The sequence below is a fragment of the Ornithodoros turicata genome, chromosome 3 (assembly GCF_037126465.1).
Source record: "Ornithodoros turicata isolate Travis chromosome 3, ASM3712646v1, whole genome shotgun sequence".
NCBI lineage: Eukaryota > Metazoa > Arthropoda > Arachnida > Ixodida > Argasidae > Ornithodoros > Ornithodoros turicata.
This window is the reverse complement of record NC_088203.1, coordinates 60,445,148-60,466,137: the sequence shown is the minus strand read 5'-3', so window position 1 is coordinate 60,466,137 and position 20,990 is coordinate 60,445,148.

The following is a 20,990-nucleotide window of genomic DNA, read 5'->3' as shown; positions in this document are numbered from 1 at the left end:
CCACACGCTAAAGTAAATAACCCGCTGACAATACCCTCAACAATCACTATAAAGTAGAGGTGTTCTATAGACATGCATTTCCAAAACTTGTGTTGCTCATTGTGACAACAGCAAACAACGAATCGAGAAACAGCGCATGACCGCGTATTGTGGTTACCAGCTGTGACGGTTTCGAAATAAAAATAACCAAAATGGCATAAGGGCGAGGGTATACTCACATCTTGCATGACGAACTAGCACTGGGAACGGGACAGAGAGAAGAGGGTCGTCCATAGAGGTTCGTTCACAATCACCGGACTCAGTCTTCGACAGCTAGCTTATAAGACCCGTGATTTTTGTTTTATTTCAAGGGAAGGAGGGATCACGTGAATGCATCGTGGACAGCTTCTCCTTTCGCAGGAGCAGCATGTGAAATGCGATACCTCTTGCCGACACGCTCTTCTTTCTTCTTCTTTTTGTATGATAACACAAGCCGCGAAACACTGTGTCGGAGACACCCGTCTGGCTTTTTCCAAGCGCTCTTTGGGAACGCCAACCACACAAAAACATTATCGTCCTCGCAAGATGTATTTTCGACTGCCTCACAAAGTAAATAGAGTTATATATGTGACAGTTGAATGAAATCCGTGCTTGATAGTGTACGTCAATAAGACGCTGTCGCTTTGTAGCAAGTTGCATGATCTCGAAGCGAGTGGAATACTCAAACGGTTTCACTCATTCTTACGTGACCGTTAGATTAGTAAAACGAAGGATGTACCTTGAAACGAAAGAAAAAAAAGGAATCGACTGTATGGAGCGCGGAATACATTTCCTTTGGAGATTCCCAGATGACTTGATTTCGACGATTATTCGCTAATCGCTAGAACTTCAAACAGCACAATATTCGTCTCAACTTGAAATGGTTCCATAAAATGTGTCCTCTTGACTGCTGTTAAACTAATTTTAATAGGTCCTTTCGAGCAAGGTATGCTTTCTGATTAGGCGGAGGTATCCAGTTTGGCTCTCACGTTTAACCATGACTTCTTCATTTTAATATCGAACACTTTTTCCTTGAAGTGCATGTAGCTTCTCGTAAGGAGAGCAAAATGGTATCAGCCGAAAATTGTCTAATGGTTCACTGCGCTTGATATGGTCATCGAGTTCAATGAATGTGGATACATGAGATGCTGAAACTCTCACAAAATGAATTTCTGCTCTTCAATCATCGTTGATCCAAACGATGCAAATCCTACCAGATATGAACACAAGGTGTCAAATAGAACTCTGTTAGCGTCCCGATATATATGCGGCTGACATATGGGTGATAGTGAGTATAATAGGGAAAAAATGCTTAAACATATAACCAGACCGCGATCTGTAAATATATGATAGTCTACATTTCAGTAGGTTAGGTTTAGTAGGTTCTCCCCTCATCTCTATGTTGTCGATCTATAAGAAAGCATTCAATTAGGTCCAAATTACGATCTTTCAATTGATAGATTCGAAATGATAGCTTTCCAACTCAATGTCGAATAATTATGGATGATATAACATAAGGTATTGGTTGGCGTGCTTTATCCATCCTTGGGGTGTGCTAGCTGTTCACTTCACCGATTTCTAATAGCATAGAATAATTGATTCCTTACACATACCTGCTTGCGAATCGTTCACATGTTGCTACATGTTCGTACATATAGCTACATTTGATTATCACGAATATGGAATACTTAATTCTCTTGTGAGTGTCTGTATAGCTTGAAATGGGATAGTATCTATTCTTTACATGGGTGTTGTCTAGAATGTCTTATAGAAATGGTTTGCCCGCGTGTGGACATTGAGTCTATCCACCATGTCGCCCTGTTAATGTATGATTTCTATCGTTTCTTGCGTTAACTATTTACAATTATTGCTAAGATTGGTTGCAGGTGGATCTATCCCTGTCTCTCGAGAAAGGGATGGAGGTTACATATTTGAGTATCAGATGTCCTATAATTAAAAAAATGAATTTGATTTGAATGTCATCGTATGGATTGAAAACATCTTATTGAAGCTAAAAGCCGTGTCCCTGATGTAAAATAATTATCGCTAGCTTTGATTTCATTCTTCAGTTAGAAACATAGTGGTGGTGGTTTGTCGTTTTCATAGACTGCTTGAGTCTCACTCCTCTGCCTCTGTCGATTTCTTGGTGACTGCCTAATATGTTGTGATAGACTTGTTCTGGGTGGTCGGTTTCTATCATAAAGAATAGTTATTTCTAGCATTGATTTTTTATTTTTTTTAGATATTAAGTTGTGGTATAGAAAATTCAGTGATTAATTTGCTGGACCTCTGGGGATTGATTCCTCTGTCGTAGAATAATTACAGTTAGCTCTGATTTTATTCCCTAGATGTGACAAAAAAAGTGTGGTGTAGATAACAAAATATTTTTACTCGTGTTTTACTTGTGCTTACCGTCATGTCATACGATGCCAAATAAAGTTTAACTTGATACATTCCAATTGGTAACTGAGTCTTAATAGTTAGCCTGGATGACCTGATACAACATCGAATCGACATTGTAAGGAATGGGAGTATGCAACGTACATAACTCTACGATTTCTATAATATCTAGGGAATATAATCAGAACTAACAACAATTGTTCTATATCAACCCTCCCAGCAATAGGCCATCCATCCAAACGCTCACTTTTCTATGTCACAACTATTTTTAATATCTGAGAAGGAAAATCAATGCTAGCACCAAGTATTCTTTATCATAGTAGCCGACCAGCTACAATCAATCTCTTGTAGCATATTATTTCAGTCATCAAGGAATCGACAGAGGTGAGACTCAAGCGGTCTATCAAACGAAGAACAACCACCACTATGTTACTATCTGAGAAATAAAATCACAGCAAGGGATAATTATGCAATACGGGGATAAGTCGAAAATCCCAAACCGAGAAAACTGCGAGTGAATATTTGGTAAAGTAGTTGCAGATAAGTTCCCTCGAATAACGCAAATGCAAAATGTGTAACATATATGCGTGTGTCTACTCTACATGCATGTCCCGTTAGCGTCCTTTCTGAGTGTGTGATTTAGCAGAGATTGAACAAAATCCAGGAGCATGACATATCCCCTTTTTCTATATAACAAAGCACGCACAGGGCTTTCGTGCAGGAAAAAACACTTTTCATGAGTCGGACTTTCATGGTGACGGCAGGATGTCCGAAGTTACCTTTGTGCAGTGGAGCAGCCTAGATCGTGATTATCGTGCTGCTAAACGAGCATAATCTTGAAAATAATGTTCTGTATGAGTAGTACTCACTCAGAGATACTCCTGACAAGAGAGCATGGTGACCATCATTCCCCACCGCTCTAGATAGGAAGGTATTTGGAGCAAGAGCGTTCGCGCCAAGGAGGAGCACGCACCAAGACCGCCCCGCGCGTTTCGCGGCCGCGCGTCGCGTAGAGAGGGGTTTCCTTCTCGCGTTTGAACATGCGTGAACATGCAAAATACATCTTATTCCCTTTCCACATCTTTTAATACATCCCCGAGCGGGGAGTTTTAATCGTCATTTACCAACGATCAACTCACCTATCAACTTTCTACACAAAATGGGAGCTGCATGGAAGCTTTTCACTCGATGTTTTGGAAAGGAATATCATGATGAGCGGGAGACGGCGGACGAGAAAAAATGGCGACTTAAACAAGAAATATATGAAGCAAAAGCAGAAGCTGTGAGGAGGTTCCTCGCACACGAGCGTCTTATAGAAATGAAGCGTCGTTCCGCAAAAAGTCAAGACGATCAAATCGATTGGTGAGATGTACAATAAATCCATTTCTCACATCATCACTTATTCATTGTCTCATTTACTTTTGCATCGTGATGTCTGACGCAGGTCGATTTGCTTTTATCCACCCTGCAAGGGTTATTATTTGCGGTCCTTCCATGTCGGGTAAAACCTATCTCGTTCGTAACATTTTAAGAAATCTTACAGTATTCACTGTAGTCCCAGAGCAAATCTTTTACGTTAGCAAATATGATGCGACCTGGCAAAATGAATTCGCAAATGATGTTACATTCCAGAAAGAGCTACCAAAGACATGGGATGAGAGCGTGCCTACTTTGATTATAGTCGACGATCTCATGACTGAGAAGAATGTGATGCAAGAAATGGTTCATCTCTATACGAGAGCATCACATCATAAGAACGCATCCATTGTTTTTCTTTGTCAGTACTTATTTCACAACGACGTCAACTATAGAACATTATCTCACAATAGCACATATATAATATTATTTAATAATTTAAGGTCACGCACGCAGCTGGAACTTTTAGGACGCCAGATCTTCGGCAAAGCTCAATTACCATACTTTATCAGTGCATTTGAGCAGGCAACAGAGAAACCATTTGGTTATCTAGTGATTGACCTACACCCTCTGACGCAGTCTCAATTTCGTCTGCGAACAGGCATTACTGGAAACGTTCGACAGTTTGTTTTCTTGCCAAAATGAAAACTCTGCGTCATCATTTAACTTTTCTAAAAGTCCTTGCAACATGTACACCTAAAGAGCGCGATGAGATTTTAAAGGAGGCGCCACCTCATAGCATAGAAGCTCTTTCTGAAGTCTGTAAGAATATATTGAATGGTAATATTAAGCTACCGCCCAGATTGTTCAAAGAGCTGGAAAAGTATAAACACACCATTCGATACATTGCATATAAAACGCTGCACAAATCACCAAAAAGACTAAGATCCTTCCTCTATCGTCAGAGGGGTGGATTAGTGCCACTAATCCCCTTATTACTCACGGGATTAACCAGTGTGCTCGGTGGTGTCGCAGGTCGTGCTCTAGCAAAGACGGTAGGTGTCTAAAAAATGGCTACAAAGGTTGAGGTATTGACTCCTATCGAATCAATTCTGGAATCTAACGAAGGCGATGATATTAAAGTAAAACGAATGTTAACTGCTATGTACTACATTATAAAAAATCATCAGAAACCATCTAATGAAACAGAGCCAGCATCCACAGTACAGGAAGAAAAAAATGATGAGTCACTTCCAATGGGACGCTCATTTGATTACAATTCGCTTCCTTCTAATGTCAACATTAAAAAAGTAAGACGTGTAGTCTCAGTGCTACCTAGGAGCTTGACTTGGAATGATAAGGGAGAAATCATTCATAACAACCAAACAATCGCTGGTTCTAATATAAAAGAATTGGTGTTGCATCTGTCCGGACACAAGAAAGGGAAGCCTGCCTGGTACCGAAAAGTGGCAAAGTTCTTGCAGCCACACAAAATACGTCAGAAGAGGAAAGCAAGGAAACGTATACTCTGGGAAACGTATAAATCGCCCCAAAGAACAAAGTTGCTTTCATCATCATCATCAGATGAATATATCACAGAAGAAGAATGAATTATAGGGATCCAAACGCTGGTTTGGGGGGGGGTTGCCCGATACTGCAGAGGTCGAAACATCTCTAAGAAACAGGCAATCGAAGAACTACAGCGAGATGATGTCTACACACTTTACAAAGAAGGAAGACGTAGATTTAAGAGAAGAAAGACCATCTCACTGCACATCGACGATCTTCATCAAGCAGACCTGATTTCATTCCTGCAGTACAAGAAACAAAATAAAGGATTTTCCTTCATACTCATTGTGATAGGCTGCTTATCAAGACGACTCATGGCTACACCCATTAAGACCAAGCGTGGTGAAGATGTGAAGAAAGGATTGATCAAGCTCTATAGGAGTCATAAAGTCTATCCAAATCACCTGCAGGTAGATAGAGGGCGAGAGTTCTATAACAAACATGTGAAAGCATGGTGTAAACGTCACTCAATACATATGTATAGCTCTTTTTCACCCTTGAAGGCTGCGGTCATTGAGAGGGCGATCAGGACTATTAAAGCTAGACTTTATCGTTATTTCGCCAGTAAAGGCCATCACAAGTACATTGCTGTTCTCCCAAAGATCATCGCTGACTACAATTCATCATATCACTCGACTATCAAGATGGCCCCGAACGACGTCGATAAAAATAACGAGATTGAACTATTCAATAGACTTCACAGTAAAAATGACAACAAACCAAACAAGATTACATTGAATATCGGTGATCAGGTGCGCGTACTCACAAGTAGATCAATTTTTGACAAGGGGTACATTGGGCACTGGTCCTTAGTTGTCTACACGATCACACGATACAAGAACTCGGATCCACCAGTGTTTTACATAGCTGGACCAGATGGGGTCGAAGACGATGCAACTTACTATGCCAATGAATTGCAACGTGTAGTGAAATCGCAAGACGACCCATACCCGATTGAACGCATAGTAAGTCGAAAGAAAATAAACGGTGTCACACATTATAAAGTGAAATGGCTAGGTTACGATGACTCATTTAATTCCTGGGTTCCAGCCCAAGATGTCGCGAAGTTCTGATTTTTACATGTATCTCCTATCCAATGATTGCATGGATATGCACCCGAACAACAGTCTCAATGACTTTACAATCACTCTGAGTGCACCACTACAAGTGAATGAAGAATATGAAGTTGGCCTGCATGAACTTTCCATCTCTAATGTATTCTACAACGTTCCACGGACTAACGATGCTACTATACATATTACTTCCAGAAGCATTATTGAGCTGCGTAAGGAAGTTGTTGTGATAACGACTTTGGAACATGCGCTGCAAGATTTTTTAAAAGAATTCAACATCGCATTTGGTTATGTTGATGGAAGGTACACATTCCAACTACCTCAAATAATTCGTTCTATTAAGTTTTTGGATGAAGAACTGCAACAAGCCATGGGTGTGTCCACTATACAGGGTTTGAAAGTTGCAGGTGCTAAAGTTCCACGTCAGAACATGTACATGGGAGAGGAAGCTATCTCAAAGATGCTTTTAAAGGAAGAGGTGACTATCATTACACAATATGCTCCAATCATATTCATACCAGGTCGCCCTATCACTGTCACACTAAATCGCTTCTTTAAAAGATATGAAATCGATGGAAAGATACAATTTCAAAACAATACCTATACATTATTGGTCCCACGTCTCTTTGTTATCCCTGAACAACTCAAGAGACTCCTCAAATTAAACTCCAGTAAACTGTTAGAAAATACAACACAATACATTGGAGATCCATTTACATTCAGTTTTAGTGTTGTTCTAGAAAAAGTAATACTTGCAAGGGAAGAAGTCCAAATTCCACCAAATTATTACGAGACACCACGTTCGCTTCTACAAGCTATCAGAGGTGTGATAGGCAGCAATGCTATACTAACGTACAATGAAGATACACAGCTGTTTACTTTCACTCCACTTGATGGAGTAACTATAGATCTTTCTGAATATTTGAGTAATATGTTGGGTTTCGCACCAATTCAGTCTATTGCAAACACCACCACCGGAACCACACCACTCAATCTTAAACCATTGTTTCATAATTTCGTGATTTATTGTGGTATTATCGAATCATCTCATATAGGTGCAAAAAAGTTTCCCATTTTGAAACTCGTCCCATATTTACATAAAGATGATCCCCAGATTCATTACAGCTTCCATAACGTGCAATATTTGAAGCTGTTACAGAACGAAATCACCTCAATTTCGATTAAGTTGTATGATGAGACAGGTCGTCCACTTCATTTTAGAGGACCAGGTCGTACAGCTCTAGTTCTACACTTCAAAAATGTATCTTAAAGACGTGCCGGAGATCCATTATGGATTGGGACTTGGTGATTTAGTGCCGTATAAAGGACCTCTTTTTCAATCTGGGAATGGCTTCTTTAGTTCTTTGCGTAAGCTAGCATTGCCACTATTGCATCGTGCAAAGCCTTACATAGCCCGTACTGCGATGAGCGCAGCGAAAAATTTGGCGAAAAAGTTATCTGAAGGGCAAAACATCAAGCAAGCACTGAGAGCAAGCTCAAATGAATTAGGCACACAGATTTTGAAGGACATTGCAGGCAGCGGACATCGAAGGAAAAAGAGGAAGAGAAGAGACATTTTCGATTAATCCTCTGTAACCATGAAATAAAGAAGACACTTTTTTTTCATACGTTGATGTTTCTTCTTTATAAAGAAAAAGGTTTTTCTATGGAAAAGGGTCGCACTCCGAAAATGGCGACCAAGAGGGGTTAGAAGTCGGGACAATGGGTCACCCCCTTTCACCTGTAGAAAGTGTGGCGGACAATGCTTCGAAGCGGTCATCGCGTTCCGAAAAAACAGGTGGCCCAGGTAGGGTTGGCTTGTGAGGGCGATGTCAAAAGGTAAAAGGGGGATTGGAGGACAATGATTCCAATCGTGAACGGGATCGCATTCAGAAAAGTGGTCGGCGGGGGGTTAGAGGAGTGGATCGACTGGCGGTTAGCAAAACGGACCATGGTCGCCTTTCACGATGTGGACAAGGCTTCGAATCGTGAACTGGATCGCATTCTGAAAACGGTGGGTCAGCGGGGGTTAGAGGAGTGGAACGGCTGATGGTTAGCAAAAACGGACCATGCTCGCCAGCGGACAATGTCAAATGGTAGGGGGACTGGAGGACAATGATTCCAATTGTGAACAGGATCGCATTCTGAAAACAGCGGGTCAGTGGGGGGGTTAAAAGTGTGCATCAGCATCCAAGCTGGTTAGAAGTCGAGCAATGGGTCGCCTTTCACCTGTAGAAAGTGTGGCGGACAATGCTTCGAAACGGCCATCGCATTCCGAAATACAGGTGGCCCAGGTAGGGTTGGGTTAGAGGGCGATGTCAAAAGGTAAAGGGGGATTGGAAGAGTCTTTTTTTTTTGCTCGGGTAAGATGCTAACAAATAAAGCTATGCGGAAAGCATTGTACCTTTTCATTTGCAAAGATGTCGCAGGTCAACGTTGTACACGCACAGTCCCAGCTGGCTTTGAAGGGGGAGTGTGAGTTATTCAACATACCTCCGACCCAAGTTTCAATAGAATCATGCGAGGCGCAAGTTTATTATCCTGTTTCTACAATCAGCGGAGGAGAATCGACGATCGAATGGAACATAACAAATCTCTCAGACTTGTATCTCGATTTATCATCTCTGTATTTTAATATAACTATGCAGATATTGAGGTCGGACGGGAGTGAACCAATTACCCGAAGAGCAGATGGTATCACTGAGGACATTGTATTCCCAGTCAACAACTTGGGTGCCGCTTTATTTAAATATGTAACCATTCACTTGAATCAACGTCTTGCAAGCAGCAACTGTTTGAACTCCTATCGATGTATGATTGATACCCTACTTCATACGAATACTCATCTGCAGAAGACTTTAGATGATTGTGCAATGTATACATATGATACAGGAGAGCATGCAGCAAATGATCCAGTCGCTCGGGATGCAAAGTTGCGCATAGCTAGGACAAGTGGGGGGAAACTATTTGAAATTGTCATGAAGGTTAACACAGACCTCACAAACCAAGGGAGGCTTTTGTTACCCGGTGTGGGGGTTCGAGTGACTGCTCTACATAATACGGATAGCTTTAGATTGCTAACTGGCACCAATGAAACTCATAAGCATCAATTGAAAATCCACAGCGCGGCACTTGTAGCACGCAAAGTCAAAGTTAGCAACTCAAGTTTTATTGCACACCAGAAAGCCCTTAGATCATCCCCGGCATGTTACATCATGCGTGGACTAGAAAGCAAAGTCCGCTCGCTTTCGCCGGGCCTTCATGATGCAATCTTTGAAAACTTATTCCCTGATAGAATTCCTGATCAACTTACTGTATGTCTAGTTCGCACCGAAGCTTATCAGGGTGATTACAAGTCGAGCCCCTTTTGTTTCGAACATTTTAATGTTAGTTCTGTAACACTATCAGTTGATGGACACAGGAAGCAACTATCCTATGACTGGGAAAATGATCTGGGTAGAGCAAGCTACTACGAATTCTTGTATCAACTGAATGAAAAACATGTCGAGTTGAGTTATGAAAAATATAAAAAAAAATCCTTTATCATGCATTGGAACTTGAGTGCTGACGAAAGTTTTGGTTCCTACTTTAATCCATTGCGGAAGGGCAATTGCAGGATTGAAATGAAGTTTGCTAAGCCATTACCTTGCGCAGTGTCGGTTATACTTATTAGTGAAGCACCCAAGATTTTATCAGTCGATGGTGATCTTGTTGTTCGAGTGGACTAAGCATGAATGTGTTTGATCTGGAATTATTGTTTTCTCTGAACCATGAAACTTTGAATCTGTATCGCGGGACCTTCGCAATTGATATGGTACCAAGTTTAACGACAGAAGGGTTTATAGTTATCAATACACACCCACACGACGGTCCAGGAGAACACTGGCTATTGTACATGAGAGACAGGAATGACAAGTACATCTATGTGGACAGCTTTGGTCTACCACCGATTGAAGAAGAGCTGCTAGATCTACCCATTGATCAGTATTGCGAGAAATGCATTCAAAGCATTTACAGCTCACACTGTGGACTTTTTGTTTGTTTCTTTGCTTCCCGCCTTTGTAAGAATTACCAACTCAAGAGCATTGTTTCCTTATTTGACAATAACCTTGTACACAATGACCTCAAGATAATAAAAATGATTGAAGAGGAATACCTCATTTAAAGAAAAATGTCTCATTTTATTTCTTCAATGTACAGACCTCTTTCAGATAGTCCTCCAGACTCGACACCTTGCGACAACCATCTTTCTTGCGACGCACGATGTATTCCGAGTGTTCGATGTAAAAGTTTCGAATTACTGGTCGCTTGAGTCCAGCATTAAGTATGGTTGGAGAGATATTGTCACCTTGACGATACCGTCGCAACAAGTCACACTTGATGGCGACGAAGCGTTGGAGCCTCCGACTAATCTTTCCTCGTTTCGTCCGCATCGGAAACGGGAGAATTTGCATAATGAGACGAAAATCGGCCTCTGGCCCGTTGCAGTTCAGATAGGAGTTTAATTTCATCAAATCCTTGTACATCAGCCATTGTACCGTCAAAGCAAAACGTTCACTGGGCTTCATGGTTGATCCGAGCTTGGATGGCAACCGAGATAAGGTCGGATGTTATTGTCTAGCCAATGAGATGGATTCGATGACCACAATCCACCACAACGACAGCGTCGCAGATGCTCATCATATTGTATAAAGAAAGTTCTGGGTGGTGGCTTCAATGTCTTCACAAGAGGAAGATCCCCCGTCAGGAGACAATCAGAATCTTAACAAAGAATCACATTTTTAGAGAGGCAAAAAACGGGAAAACTTTCTATACATACAATCGTCCTCGGAGACCGCGTAGCACTTCTGCGCTTCCATCGTCGACTGTGAGGGGGATGTTGAAAAGGAATCCGATGGAGAGGATGTGCATACTTTCCCTATTGGTTGCGTTTTTCCTTAGTTTGCAATTGGTTGTTTACTACAAAGACTTTTGCTACATGTGGATTTCTCTAGCCCGCCCCCACATCAACATTTTCACCCTATAAATTCGATCATTGCGTGCAGTGTTTCTCCAACAAGTTCTGTTGCCCTGGTTGCAGTGCTTGTTTCATTTTGCCTGCCAAATTTTGTTTGGTGTGCTACCCTCCTGCTCAAGTTCCAGGCCAAATTTTGTTTGGTGTGCTGCCTCCTGCTCAAGTTCGAGACCAAAGCTTGTTTGGTGTGCTGCCTCCTCCCCAAAGTTTCCTACTAGACCTGCTGAGAGTGAGTATTTTTCTTGATTTATCTTCAGATATTATAACTGAGACCTTTCCATTTTCTTTTTTTTATTTAGTGCCTCGCTGTGGAATTTGTGGGTATGATGGTATTGATCAATTAATACAACGTATTGAGGAGAGGGAGCAAGCTTTGCAAATTGATGCTGGTGGTGTGGAAGCGAATCATCCGGAGTGGGAATTGGATTTTAATATGTTACTGAATGATGGTCTGTTTGATTCGGATACTCCAATAGATGCCATTCAAAATGACAATTTTGCCGAATTAAACAACCCATTACCACCAGAGCCAAATGTCGATCAGGTACAAGAGCTCTCAGAACATATTAGAGGTGCCCACCCCGGCGTTGAAGTTCCATACCTACCATTCTTTCTAACTCGGAGTGCATTTGGCGGTCATAATAGAAGTTTTGTGCTGTTTGCTTCTCCACACGATGACAGTGTGGAAGATCCGATCGATTATGTTCTTTTGTATCAGCATGATATAGTGAGAATGTTGCAGGATCAGTGTATACCGTTCCGATTTTATATGCGACTAACTTTGCATATGGTGAAAGAAGTAGGTGACAATATCACAACTAACATCGCATACATACCAACAACATCACAAGAGATACATAATCTTTCAGATATAATGATTGCACTAAATGAGAGCTTTTCTGAACTCTCACAAAACCTGGAAAACTATCAACGAGTTGGTAGTGGGTTTGTTTCCAGGGATGTTTTGGAACTTGAGGTAACCATCACTAAATTAAAGAAGAAGCGCATTGGGTGTAAAACAGCTATACCTGATGAGTTGAAGAAAAAGTGCAAGACAATTACCAATGTGGACTCTCCTCCCAACGCCCCTCACGAGTGCTTCAAATATAATACATTGGCTTTGTTGCACCCTCAGAAGAGGCGTATAAATAATTGGCAATCATATACCAAATACTTGAAAAATTGTGAGTCAAATTCTATTGCTCGTGTGAAGTGGTGGCCTGAGGGTCCAGTCTCATATTCTGATATAGATCTCTGGGAAGATCGTAATCAAATTGGTGTATTTATTTACACGTATGAGGATGGGACATTGCATGCCTCTCGCATACCGAAAAAGGAATGCAGTGATAGTATTAAGTTGTTGGAAGTGAATGATCATTTTTTTGGCATCAGAAATTTCAATGCTCTGATGAGTCGTAACGGTCGGGTATTCTGCGAGAAATGCACTCGTGGATTTTATACAAATGATTCGCTAATCAGGCATCGTCGTGTGTGTAGGAACTTGAAGGAAGTCATCTTACAGTTCCCACGACCGGGCAAAAATATAATAAAATTTAATCAATATTTCAATATGTTCGCCTATCCTTATGTGATAGGACTTGACACAGAGTCCATTCTGGACCCTAATACAGCAGTCAAAAATGCCGTACAACGCCACGTAATGAGTTCATTTTGTGCAGTTCTAGTACGAACTTACGACTCGCAGATCATTGCAAAAGATGTATATTTGGGACCTGATGCTGGTTCCAAGTGTGTAGAATATCTCATGCTTCTACACGACATCGCAGCAATGTATAACAGCGAACCAGCACCTATAATTTTGTCAGCTGAGCAAGAGAGTAAACACAATGCAGCCATTCAGTGCGAGTACTGCGGTGTTCTCTTTGATCAAGCTCACCCTAAAACTTGTCATCATGACCATAGTAGGTATGATGGCCCAAACTTTTTGGCCTCTTTGTGCAACCAATGCAACGTTGGTTGTGCAAATAAAGGTAAGATACCGGTGTTGGTACACAATTTGGCCTATGACATCAGTTCTCTGCTTCGTGGTTTCCACGACATGAAATTGAAAACACCACCCAAACTTATTGCAACAAGTAGTGAAAAAATACGGAACTTTGAGTATGGTAATTTCATTTTCCGTGACACTACTCAATATTTGAATCAATCACTGTCCTGTCTTGTTGACAGTTTAATGGTTTCTGAGGGTGTTCAAGCATTCAAGTGTCTGAAGCAGGTATATGGCGAAGATTTTCTTCGTCTGACTCGGAAAGGTGTCTTTCCATACTCATACATTAAGAGCTTTGATGTGTACAAAGAAGAAAGTCTTCCAGCCAAGGAAGCTTTTTTTAATGATCTAACTAGGACACCTGTGAGCGACGATGACTATGCCTATGTACAGGATATATTTAATCACTTTTCTTGCAGGACCCTCGCCGATTACAACAACCTTTATTTGTTATGTGACACACTGTTGTTGTTGGATGTAATGCAGCATTTTAGGTTTCTATCCTTGAAGACGTACGGGTTGGAAGTGCTTCGCTTTGTGAGTTTCCCAGGTTTCAGCTGGCAAGCTGCTCTGAAGCACACTTCGGCGGAAATAGAGCTCTTCACCGATGAAGAAATGTACCGTACGATTGAGGGCTCCATTCGTGGAGGTATTTGCCAACAATCGAAACGCTATGCTCGAGCTAACAATAAGGATTCCCCTGATTACGATGAAGAAAAACCATCGAGCTATTTGGCCTACTATGATGCCAATTCTTTGTATGGTGGTTGTCTCACAAAGTGCCTTCCAGTTGGAGGGTTCGAATGGGTGCCTGAAGAAAAGTTCTCAAGTATCGATTTTGTTAATCACCCAGAGGATGCAGCTATCGGTTATATATACGTATGCGATCTAGTATACCCTCCAGAGTTGCATGAGAAGACACGGTATTTCCCGCTGGCGCCGCTCAAGCAGAAGGTGGACTCAAGTTGGCTGTCAACGTATCAACATCAACTAATTGAGCAGCTTAATTACAGGACATCCGCTCAAGAGAAGTTGCTTCTCACATGTATGGACAAAACAAGGTATGTTGTGCACTATCGCTTGCTGGGGTTGTACTATAGACTGGGTATGAAAGTGAGCAAGATCCATAAAATACTACAATTCAAGCAGAGCAAGATATTTGAACCATATATCATGATGAACATTGAGCGTCGTAGAGCAGCACAAACAGAGTTTGAGAAGAGCTTGATGAAGCTCTCTATAAATAGTATCTTTGGAAGAAGTCTTCTTAATCCTTCTCGTTTCAGGAATATTAAGGTAGCCTTTAGTCTAGAGGAAGCTGAGCGGTATAGCAGTTCAAATGACTGTGTTCATTTCGAAATTCTCTCTGAGAATTGTGTGCTGTATGAAATGAAAAAAAGAACTATCAAATGTAACTTCCCATTGCAGATTGGATTCTGCGTGCTTGAGCACTCGAAGTATGTCATGTATGAGTTCCTCTATTGTACTCTACAGAGCAAGCTCTCCTGTACAGTCATTCCCATGTACACGGACACTGATAGTTTTATCCTAGAGTTGATGACTGACGATTATGAAGGTGAACTGAAGAAAATTGCAGATGAACATCTGGACCTGTCATCATATCCTGGAGATCATGCATTGTACAGTGACAAAAATAAGGGTAAGTTGTTTAGATTCAAGTGTGAGACTGGTGGTCGTATAATTGAGGAGGTAGTTGCTCTAAAGGCTAAAATGTATTCGATAAAGTTGGTTGGTGATGATCAAATAGCTAGAGCAAAAGGAGTGAAGAAGGATATACTTCGCAAGCATTTGCTTCATGATGTGTACAAAAATGTGTTGTTCAATAGTGAAAAGGTATCTCATGTGCAAAGATCAATATGTAGCAAACGTCAGTGCATGTATACCTTGGAGAATACCAAGCTTGCTCTCATGCCCTATGATGATAAACGTTATCAATTCAATGCCATCGATTCATACCCTTATGGAAGCTGCCAAATCAATGAAGAAAATGTGTGAGTATGTTCCATTCTCATGTCTTAATTGCCATCCTGTAGCATCTTTGCTGTCTTGTATGTTTCTTCTGTTTCAGGTGTGAAGGTTTTTCCGCTGGGTTTTCTCCTTCACACAGATTGGCAACATAATTGGCAACATAATTGGCAATCCCCAGCACCATTGGCTTTAATTGTCATTACTAAGCATCATTGACTTTAATTGGCATTAATAAAATATTTTTCACTTGTACAAATGTGTATGTCTATTGCTTGCATGTCTTCAGGATGAATGTATGCTATGTTAAGTGCGGTAGGAAAACTCCCCGCTCGGGGATGTATTAAAAGATGTGGAAAGGGAATAAGATGTATTTTGCATGTTCACGCATGTTCAAACGCGAGAAGGAAACCCCTCTCTACGCGACGCGCGGCCGCGAAACGCGCGGGGCGGTCTTGGTGCGTGCTCCTCCTTGGCGCGAACGCTCTTGCTCCAAATACCTTCCTATCTAGAGCGGTGGGGAATGATGGTCACCATGCTCTCTTGTCAGGAGTATCTCTGAGTGAGTACTACTTGTATGACCAGCAAAACATGACTTATTAGTATAGTGAGCACGTTTTCCGATTAAAACGCTCAGTAGCACTGCTGACACTGTTACGTGAGGTAGGAAGAACATGTTTTTCGAGCGGAAGTCCAAGTTGATTTCTGCACCCAAGCAAAATTTAAGCTTTAATATAAAGGGATATTAAGCTTATAATAGGGAAAATTTAACAAAAACACTAAAATGGGGTAATTTGACTTATCCCCTTATTGCACATAGAGGTTCAATCATTTTATGTGAAAAGCACAACCTTTAATTCCGAGAAGCGATTCTCAATCAACATGCTGGCAATTAACTATTATAGTATGTTGCTAATATTATCCGAAACGAATAAATTTTCCCTATTATAAGCTTAATATCCCTTTATATTAAAGCTTAAATTTTGCTTGGGTGCAGAAATCAACTTGGACTTCCGCTCGAAAAACATGTTCTTCCTACCTCACGTAACAGTGTCAGCAGTGTTACTGAGCGTTTTAATCGGAAAACGTGCTCACTATACTAATAAGTCATGTTTTGCTGGTCATACAGAACATTATTTTCAAGATTATGCTCGTTTAGCAGCACGATAATCACGATCTAGGCTGCTCCACTGCACAAAGGTAACTTCGGACATCCTGCCGTCACCATGAAAGTCCGACTCATGAAAAGTGTTTTTTTCCTGCACGAAAGCCCTGTGCGTGCTTTGTTATATAGAAAAAGGGGATATGTCATGCTCCTGGATTTTGTTCAATCTCTGCTAATTCACACACTCAGAAAGGACGCTAACGGGACATGCATGTAGAGTAGACACACGCATATATGTTACACATTTTGCATTTGCGTTATTCGAGGGAACTTATCTGCAACTACTTTACCAAATATTCACATATACATATTCGCAGTTTTCTCGGTTTGGGATTTTCGACTTATCCCCGTATTGCATACAGAGACTCAATTATCCCTTGCTGTGATTTTATTCCTCAGATAATAACATAGTGGTGGTTGTTCTTCGTTTGATAGACCGCTTGAGTCTCACCTCTGTCGATTCCTTGATGACTGAAATAATATGCTACAAGAGATTGATTGTAGCTGGTCGGCTACTATGATAAAGAATACTTGGTGCTAGCATTGATTTTCCTTCTCAGATATTAAAAATAGTTGTGACATAGAAAAGTGAGCGTTTGGATGGATGGCCTATTGCTGGGAGGGTTGATATAGAACAATTGTTGTTAGTTCTGATTATATTCCCTAGATATTATAGAAATCGTAGAGTTATGTACGTTGCATACTCCCATTCCTTACAATGTCGATTCGATGTTGTATCAGGTCATCCAGGCTAACTATTAAGACTCAGTTACCAATTCGAATGTATCAAGTTAAACTTTATTTGGCATCGTATGACATGACGGTAAGCACAAGTAAAACACGAGTAAAAATATTTTGTTATCTACACCACACTTTTTTTGTCACATCTAGGGAATAAAATCAGAGCTAACTGTAATTATTCTACGACAGAGGAATCAATCCCCAGAGGTCCAGCAAATTAATCACTGAATTTTCTATACCACAACTTAATATCTAAAAAAATAAAAATAAAAATGCTAGAAATAACTATTCTTTATGATAGAAACCGACCACCCAGAACAAGTCTATCACAACATATTAGGCAGTCACCAAGAAATCGACAGAGGCAGAGGAGTGAGACTCAAGCAGTCTATGAAAACGACAAACCACCACCACTATGTTTCTATCTGAAGAATGAAATCAAAGCTAGCGATAATTATTTTACATCAGGGACACGGCTTTTAGCTTCAATAAGATGTTTTCAATCCATACGATGACAATCAAATCAAATTCATTTTTTAAATTATAGGACATCTGATACTCAAATATGTAACCTCCATCCCTTTCTCGAGAGACAGGGATAGATCCACCTGCAACCAATCTTAGCAATAATTGTAAATAGTTAACGCAAGAAACGATAGAAATCATACATTAACAGGGCGACATGGTGGATAGACTCAATGTCCACACGCGGGCAAACCATTTCTATAAGGCATTCTAGACAACACCCATGTAAAGAATAGATACTATCCCATTTCAAGCTATACAGACACTCACAAGAGAATTAAGTATTCCATATTCGTGATAATCAAATGTAGCTATATGTACCAACATGTAGCAACATGTGAACGATTCTCAAGCAGGTATGTGTAAGGAATCAATTATTCTATGCTATTAGAAATCGATGAAGTGAACAGCTAGCACACCCCCAGGATGGATAAAGCACGCCAACCAATACCTTATGTTATATCATCCATAATTATTCGACATTGAGTTGGAAAGCTATCATTTCGAATCTATCAATTGAAAGATCGTAATTTGGACCTAATTGAATGCTTTCTTATAGATCGACAACATAGAGATGAGGGAAGAACCTACTAAACCTAACCTACTGAAATGTAGACTATCATATATTTACAGATCGCGGTCTGGTTATATGTTTAAGCATTTTTTCCCTATTATACTCACTATCACCCATATGTCAGCCGCATACATATCGGGACGCTAACAGAGTTCTATTTGACACCTTGTGTTCATATCTGGTAGGATTTGCATCGTTTGGATCAACGATGATTGAAGAGCAGAAATTCATTTTGTGAGAGTTTCAGCATCTCATGTATCCACATTCATTGAACTCGATGACCATATCAAGCGCCGTGAACCATTAGACAATTTTCGGCTGATACCATTTTGCTCTCCTTACGAGAAGCTACATGCACTTCAAGGAAAAAGTGTTCGATATTAAAATGAAGAAGTCATGGTTAAACGTGAGAGCCAAACTGGATATATATATATATAATTGGGGGTTTACGTCGCGAGACAACTGAGATCATGAGCGACGCCACAGCGGTCGGTCTGTGGATTGCTTTTGCCCACCTGAGGGTTCTTTAACGTGCGATGAAAGCTCATCACATGGCACCCCGTATTTAACGTCCCTCGCGGAAGACGGCGTGTCTAAGCAACTTGTACCCTGCCACCAAGCCAAACTGGATACCTCCGCCTAATCAGAAAGCATACCTTGCTCGAAAGGACCTATTAAAATTAGTTTAACAGCAGTCAAGAGGACACATTTTATGGAACCATTTCAAGTTGAGACGAATATTGTGCTGTTTGAAGTTCTAGCGATTAGCGAATAATCGTCGAAATCAAGTCATCTGGGAATCTCCAAAGGAAATGTATTCCGCGCTCCATACAGTCGATTCCTTTTTTTTCTTTCGTTTCAAGGTACATCCTTCGTTTTACTAATCTAACGGTCACGTAAGAATGAGTGAAACCGTTTGAGTATTCCACTCGCTTCGAGATCATGCAACTTGCTACAAAGCGACAGCGTCTTATTGACGTACACTATCAAGCACGGATTTCATTCAACTGTCACATATATAACTCTATTTACTTTGTGCGGCAGTCGAAAATACATCTTGCGAGGACGATAATGTTTTTGTGTGGTTGGCGTTCCCAAAGAGCGCTTGGAAAAAGCCAGACGGGTGTCTCCGACACAGTGTTTCGCGGCTTGTGTTATCATACAAAAAGAAGAAGAAAGAAGAGCGTGTCGGCAAGAGGTATCGCATTTCACATGCTGCTCCTGCGAAAGGAGAAGCTGTCCACGATGCATTCACGTGATCCCTCCTTCCCTTGAAATAAAACAAAAATCACGGGTCTTATAAGCTAGCTGTCGAAGACTGAGTCCGGTGATTGTGAACGAACCTCCATGGACGACCCTCTTCTCTCTGTCCCGTTCCCAGTGCTAGTTCGTCATGCAAGATGTGAGTATACCCTCGCCCTTATGCCATTTTGGTTATTTTTATTTCGAAACCGTCACAGCTGGTAACCACAATACGCGGTCATGCGCTGTTTCTCGATTCGTTGTTTGCTGTTGTCACAATGAGCAACACAAGTTTTGGAAATGCATGTCTATAGAACACCTCTACTTTATAGTGATTGTTGAGGGTATTGTCAGCGGGTTATTTACTTTAGCGTGTGGCATGTCCAAAGGCCGTACTCCAACGCAAATGCACGACACAGTATGAGAGACATATCGGAAAGTGGAAACGTTAGCCGACTCTTTGATAATGCTGCTTGTTGTTGTTGCGTGGCACCCGATCAAGATCTTAGCCGTCCCAGACTTTGTTCTGATTGAGAAAAGCATTCACAGGATGTTTCGTTTTCCTTTGTTTTCCAGATTGCTTTTGTACAAGGATGATGCCAGGCAAGAATCTGGTAATTTGTAACATATCCTTCGGTAGTTAAATAAAAGAGTAGAAAAATAATGTGCTAAAATAAAAAAGGAATATATACACTGTTGTCTGGTCTCCGACATACATCATTATTTGGGTGTACTTATCACAGTGGCATGGGGAAAAAAAATCATGCTGTCACGCGCCATGCATTTTTCAAACCGAAACCGAAACTTCAGACGGTCAAAAGCTTGAAACAAGGTGGCTTCTGCAACCATTCAAAACCTAGGAATTCCAAACCGAAACCAAAACTACACATGGTCATAAACTATACGGGAACCAACCTTGGCGTCGGGTCCCGACATCCATTTTGTTAAAACCGAAACTACAGACGGCCAAAGCTTGAAAATTAGAGGGCGCTTGGTGGGAATTTCAAACCGAAACCAAAACTACACATGGTCAGAAACCAACCTAGCTGGCGCTCTAGCGCGGCAACCAACCTAGGTGGCGGGCCCACTGATCTCTATGTATAAAGGCTGGATCGCGCATGGGAGAGGGGCTCGTGGGGGAGAGGCGTGCCTTCGGGCCGCCATGTTGGTGGGCCCTAAAGTGCTGTGTGCGCCCATAGAAAACAATGGGAGGCAACAGAGATTGTGAGTATTTATTGCGCTGCAAGCATTTGTCGTTGTTTGTCATCACATAATTTTGTAAGGTGCCAGTATACTGATGTATCCTAACAGTGTTTCAC